The sequence below is a fragment of the Marmota flaviventris genome, chromosome 2 (assembly GCF_047511675.1).
Source record: "Marmota flaviventris isolate mMarFla1 chromosome 2, mMarFla1.hap1, whole genome shotgun sequence".
Lineage (NCBI taxonomy): Eukaryota > Metazoa > Chordata > Mammalia > Rodentia > Sciuridae > Marmota > Marmota flaviventris.
This window is the reverse complement of record NC_092499.1, coordinates 20,597,501-20,604,936: the sequence shown is the minus strand read 5'-3', so window position 1 is coordinate 20,604,936 and position 7,436 is coordinate 20,597,501.

The window sequence follows — 7,436 nt, the reverse complement described above, 5'->3', positions numbered from 1 at the left end:
GAGAGAGAGAGAGAGAGAGAGAAATTAATTTGTGGTATGTCTAATTAAAAAAAAAAGAGAAATGAAGAAAGAAAAGAATTAGAGACCTGGATACGATGACATTAATAGTCAAATTATGATAAAGAAGAAAAACACAAGGATCTTTTGGGTAGGAAAGAAGCCAGAAAATCCACCAGTGAGCAATTTGGGAGCATTCCAGGCAATGAGGACCTTGACATTTCAACAAACTGAAGGAAAGTTCATTGAGTCATGTGAGAAGTTGAATATTATTAGATTGTGTAGAGAGTAAGGACCAATACACCTAAAAAACGAGAAGGTGTGTGAGGAGTTTGGATGTAGATTTTATCCTAATTGCAATGAAAAGTCATTAAAGTGCTGCAACTTGAGAGAGGGAAGGTGTTGTCCTTTGGATATGACTTATCCTTGGAAAGCTTTCGTGTGAGACAATGCAAAATTTTCCGAGTTGATAAGATTGGACTAAGAAAGATGTAATTTTTTTTTTTTTGTAGGAAAACAGGCCATTGTATTACACGGTGGCCCCAATGAGTTTTAATGGGAAATGCCTGTAATATTAACTTAAATATCCCAACTAATAGGCTAAAAGAGGGGAGGGAATTTTTGTGAAGAGAGATATAAATCCCTCAGTATATTAATCCATTTGGTGCACTAATCACTTGAAAGCACTACAGTATTTGGTGGTAACTACAGAAGGTAGGGTATGATTGGAGGAAGTAGTCACTGGGGGGACCTTTGTAGTTTATATTTTGTCCCTAGTGAGCAGAGCTTGCTCTCTTTCTGCTCCCCAGTTGTCAAGAACTGAGCATCTTTCCTCTGCTATGCCCTTCCACACTTCTACAGTGATGTTCTCTCTCACGTCTGTCCCAAATGTATGGAGTCAGCTGACTAGGGACTGAACCTCTAAAACCATGAGCCAAAATAAATCATTCCTCCTATAAGTTACTCTTGTCAGGTCTTTTGGTTACAGTGACAAAATGCTGACATGCTAGTCAGCAAGGGAAAATAATCCGATCCAAAGGAAGTAAAATTTTTTGAAGATATCTATCCACTTGATTGCTGTGAGTATTGGGTGAGTGCTGAGTGTTGGGGCTAAGAGTATATTAGGGATGAACAGATAGGAAATTGCTGTAGCTACCAAGGTATTTAAGTGGGAATTTCACATTTTTATTAATATTGTAGTAAACTGACTAGAGTTTTTTACAACTTCAGTAGCTATAATTACTTCTTAATGTTCCATGTTTTCTAACAAGACACAGTATCTTCCTTATACAGGATTTTCTTAAAAAAAAAGAAACATAAAAATTCATATATATGTACATGTATATGTTATATATATATATATATATATATATATATATATATATATATATATGCACATAAACACTTATAATGTAGTAATTTTCTGAGGAGTGTATCTTGTTTGCAAATATATATATATATATATATATATATATATATATATATATATAATTGCATTCATTTAAAAATTTTTCACTAGTATTTTTAATTAAATTACATTTTATTCTTTCCATATTTTAAGTATGTTATTCACTCATATTCCACTTTCTTTATGTTTATTTGATAAATATTCCTAATGACATACATGCTTTTTTGAAGGTATTTTTTTCCTCTAAATAATTTTAATATTTCCTTTTCTTCCTTTGGAATTTTGCAGTTTGTCTATGATGTACTACTAGCCTAACGTTATTTCCTGAATATGTGTGTTGATTTATTTCATTAGATTGAGAAATGCTTCATCCATTTTTCTCTCAAATACTGTTCCTGCTTCATTTTTACTCCCTGTTCTTCTGAGATTTCAGTTATTACATATTTGATATCCTTTGACTAAGTCTCTTATGCTCTATTGTAGTGTTTCTTTTCTTTTCTCATATGTCTCCTTCAGATTAAATTTCTCAAGTTGTTCTCAAATTTACTAATCCTACATTTTGTTCTGTTCAGAAAAAGATAAAATCATCAAACAAATATTAAAGCTATGACTTTTGTATGTTTCTGTAATAAAATATTGGTATTTTTTTTCTTACAGATTACAAATCTATGTTGAAATGCTCCCTGAAATCTATTTCTCCATATATTTTCATATGTACTTCTGCTGGACACATCCAAATTTCAGAAAGATGCTTATATAATAAATAAACTTGGGGAAAGTACCTGGGGAAAATTTCCATGTCCCATCTCATACTTACTTAGAAATGTATGTTCATATAATGAGATAGCTTGGGGAGGATGAGGAGAAGCCTTTACCATCTGTGTATCTCAATTCTATCAGACAATCAAAATCCCAAGGGGAGAAAAGAAGGCATTTTAAAAGATTACCATGCTTGACTGTCATGCCACTTTAATTATATCAAGTCTTCATAGATGAGAAACAAGTTTGAGTGTTTTTTAAACTCTGCAGATATCTTGATATTCATCCAGGATTGGTCATGTTAGAATTATGGACTTAATTATTTATTTTCCCTTACTCTTCCTCCTCAATGTTTTCTCTTATTCTGTGTGCACTAGATCCTTAAGAAAAATGTGTAATAAAAATTGTGATTAAATTTAACTCTACAATCACAAGAAAATTTTCATAGGCATGAAATAAGTTTTTGACATGGGTGATATATACATTCATGCAATAACAAAGAAATTACTGTTAGCATTCTTTACCCCAGAAAAGGTACTACATAAACAAATATCTCTAGAGGATTACATGAAGGAAGATAGAAAGGAACTAAAATTGAAATAAATAATTTAATTAAATCTGGATTTAAGTCTATTGTGTGTTACCATAATGAAATACATGAGGCAGGCTATCTTTATAAAGAAGAGAGGATTATATAATTCACAGTTTGGGAGACTTTTTAGTTAGCTTTTTCATTGTTGTGACCAAAGTACCCAATAAGAACAACTCAAAGGAGAAAAAAATTTAATTGGGGCTCACAGTTTCAGATAGCTCAGTCCATACACAGTAGATTTCATTGCTCTGGGCCCAAGGTGATCAGTACATCAAGGCAGAAAGGCCCAGTGGAGGAAAGCTACTCAGCTTGTGGCAGTGTAAGGTAGTAGAGAGAAAGGGAGTGAGGGAGAAGAGGCCCTGGACACATTGCCAGTTACCCACCTCCTCCAGCAGCGCCCACCTACCTACAGTTAACACCCAGTCAGTCTATTCAAACTAGGATGGACTGATTAGGTTGTAGGTCTCACAGTCATTCCAACTCTGAGTATTCTTGCATCAAAAGGAACTTTAGGGGGACACCTCTTATCCAAACCATAACAGACTAAAAGTTCAAACAGCTCAGCGCTGGCTGTATCAGACAACCTGGGGCAAGATAAAGCATGTACAAAAATGAGTGATCAGATCCAGACAGGAAGGCAGAGTGGCTGGTTCCCACAATCCCTTCCTAGGGCATGACTCTAACTGACCGCAGTACCTGAAACTGGACCCAACTTTAAAGCTTCCACTGGATCATCGCCCCAACAACGAGGACCAAGCTTCCAACACAGGAGCCTTTGCTGGGACACACTGAAACATATCCAAACCGTGTCACGGTTGCTATTAAAAATTATATTTATATAATTTTTTAAGTGACTCTGAATGAAATGAGAAACATTATAATTTCTAAGATTCCTCCCATTTAGTGAGATAGTTTGCTTTTAAATTTGGCCTCACCATCATGAATGAATGGCTTCTATGTCAAGAAATCGAATAAATATTTTTTAATTATGAATATTTTTCATCTTTTATTGGTATTGAGTTCTATTTTATATCATTTCATTGAAGAAAAAATTAAATCATGACTTTGAGGTATTACAAATTTTCTTAAATTTCATTCTATTTATCTGCCCCTTAATTTTCAATTTTCATTTTTTCTTGGCTCCACTATTAGGTTTTAAAATATTTTAGTTTCAAAGGGGTTATTGTCTTCTCATTCTACACCTATTTTCTCTCTCCTTATTTATCCTTTGTGGTCTATATTTACAGTTTATTCCTCCACTCCAAGAAGTTTTTCTGATTTTTCAACCCATGAATCCAACTTCCTATTTGACAACCAATTTTCTTTTCTATCTTTCTTTCTTTTGGGTGGGGGGGGGGGTACCAGAGATTGAACCCAGGAGCAATTAACTACTGAGCCACATCCTCAGCCATTTGTGTGTGTGTGTGTGTGTGTGTGTGTGTGTGTATTTTATTTAGAGACGGGATCTCTGAATAGCTTAGAGCCTTACTAATTTGCTGAGACTGTAAATCTGAATTCCTCCTGACTCAGCTTCCCAAGCCACTGGCATTACAGGTGTGTGCCTTTGTGCCCAGCTTGACAGCCTGTTTTCTTTTTGTTTGTGTTGTTTTGCTTCTTGTACTGGGAATTGAATCCAGAGTTGCTCTAACACTGAGCTACATCCCCAACCCTTTTTACTTTAACTGTTGAGACAGGGTCTTGCTACTTTGTTTAGGGCCTTCTATATTGTTGAGACTGACCTTGGAATTGAGATCCTCCTGTCTCAGCATCTAGAGTCACTGGGATTATAGTTATGTGCCAATGCACGTGGGATCCTATTTGATAACCTCTCTCAAATGCTTCAAATGCATTTCAAATTTTACATATCCAAAAATGGAGTTAATGACCTTCCCTGCAATCCAGATGATGATACCCTATGAGGTTGTGCAATGTAATGATTGTCTTAGGTCCCTTAACATTAGAAGCTCTCATTTGTGTATGAAGCCAAAAGCCAGTTTAATCTTTGAACTTTTTTTTGTTTATCACTGTATCATTCACTGAGTTCTACCCATAACTTCTAAGCCTATATTATGTAAAATTTAATAGACTGTATAAGATATCATGTACTTGCATGATGGTCCATCACTATAAAACTCTCTCAGTAGCTTGGTTCTCCATGTAACCATAGACTGTTTGTGCTCTGCTAAGTATTATATCCCCAGTGTATAGCACCGTATAGGAATATAATAGATGCTTAACACACAATTTTTCAATAAATTAATTGACAAGGCATAACAAAACATTTTATAAGAAATTGTCTGAAATCATTCCTATGATTATGTTAATCTTTTAAAAATCTACTGAATATTTCCAGGTCAATTGGTTTTTTAAAATGTAGCTATATTTACTTAGTGTAATCATTAATAAATGAATTTTCAGTTGATTAACTTATATCAATTGCACAAATAGACTAATAAGACACATAATACTCCTAACTTGTTTAAAATATGTTGATGTAGCAAGAGATACTCAGTGGGGACATGCTTTAATTAAAATAAATAAATAAATAAATAAGACAGCTACATTGATGCCTGAGGGTCTGATAGTCACAAGGTAGTGTATTTGATTCTAGATAGCTATCAAGAAAAAATAAATCACTTTTTAAATAATACATAAATATGTAGGAAAGACATGTTTGTCCAAAACTATGAAGCAAACTGAACTAAAATGGGTATAGGAATGAAACAAGTGCCCGAAAAATTAAAAAGGAATCTCATGAAGATAGAAAGGAGATTGGTAGGTTAGAGGATGGGGATTGGGCAGGAAGGAGAGGAAGAAAAAATGAGGTACAAGAAAGTAAAGTTGATCAAATTTTGTGCATATACAAATATGCCACAATGAAACTCTTTTTTCTATATAATCATTTTGCACTAATACAAAAGAATGGACCAGAAAACCTAAATAAATTCATCAGTTGAATAATTAAACATGGTAAACATCAACTCCTTGGGAAGGGATACTCAAAATTAAAAAAAAAAATTATGGGTACATATATAACCAACATGACAGTGATTTTCCAAATTGAATTAATAGCATAAGCCTAAACAATTGCAGCAAGAAAAATCAGAATGTTTTTGCATTATTTAGTTCACAAAACTAGAATGCCACTAGACTTTAATTATAATTGAACCACCATCATTTACTAACCATAAATTTGAATGTCAGTGTATTTCAATACCAAGTACATTTACTCTAAGTGTTGTCAAATCAATAACCAAATATGTGACATAGTGACACAACTGTTTAATATCTGTAATATAATGAATGGTTTCAATTAACCAAAAATCTGTTGGGGATTATTTGTTGAAGCTGTTTCTTAATTTCCTAAATAAGTAGTTACACAGACTATGTGACTCTATCCTCATTTCTGACAGTGATGGAAGTCCTGCTTTGTTTTGTTTCCAAATATCTATGTTGACCTAACAGCTTTTTCCTCTGATCAAGCATTTGAATTAAAAATTAAAAAAATAAAAATAAAAATAAATTAAAACTTAGGCACTAGTGACCCCGCATGGCAGGCAGGCCAAGGGCCAGGGGCTCCTGGGGACCATGTGAGAGATGAGGCTGTCACTGCTGGTGTTCGCTCTGGCCACCTGCAGAGAGTTCACAAAGGCCTTAAAATACTACACCTGTCAAGTACCCATTTCAATTGATGATGGTGATGCAGCTGGACATGCCAAAGAAACCATGTGCAAGATCACCCCTCTACTCAGGAGAGATCATGAACCCCTTGCTGGCAGACTCCATGTTGACCAAATCCTGCACCAGCAGGTGTGAGCCACTAGACATATCATCAGCCAGATCCACCCAGTGTCCTACTGCAACACTGAGCTATGCCTGTGGACCCAGAGCTCACCAGGGCCCTACCCTGCCTCAGCAGTTACCTGCCTCAGCGGTTACCTGACTCTTGGACTTGCTCCTCTAGAGTCTCACCTACCCTACTGCTCCCTACTCAGGATCAGCCCCCTTCACAAACCTTGCAGAAATAAAGCTGCCTCCTTCAACAAACAAACATACAAAAAAAAAAAACAGAACAAAAACTATATCAAGTTGTCAGCTCATAGGCCAAGTGACATGATAAAGATATCTACTAAATCAGAGAGCCAGCAGATTCTTCTTCAGCATCCCATAAGTGGATTTCTCATAATTATAAGGCAATATTGTCAAATAATTCATTCCAGTGTTGGGCATCTGCCTTGGCAAGGTTTGAGCTTATTGAAGTTTCATTTAGGTAACTTTGATAATCTGCATACATCTAAGCAATGTCATCAACTAGAATTCATTAGAGCACATTTCTTCTCAATTTACCTTTCATTTCCATTCATCTCAATGACCCACAGCAGAGACAATATTTATAGCTTATTACATTTGTCATAAAACATTGTCACATGTAAAAGGGAATGCTGTTTTTTTTTAAAGACAGGGGCAGACATCTGCTAAGCCCTTTATATGAATGTCAGAAGGCTTTTCTACATCTTCAGTCCTGCTTGACAAGGAACATGTTTGCATATAAATCACTATCTATAGATAAATTTTGACTTGCAATATGAAAGGAAGCTATGATACACTGAGAAGGCACTTATGTGTAATCATCATGTCCTACATTTTCTAACAGTGCTTGTCACATTGTAAGCATGATCT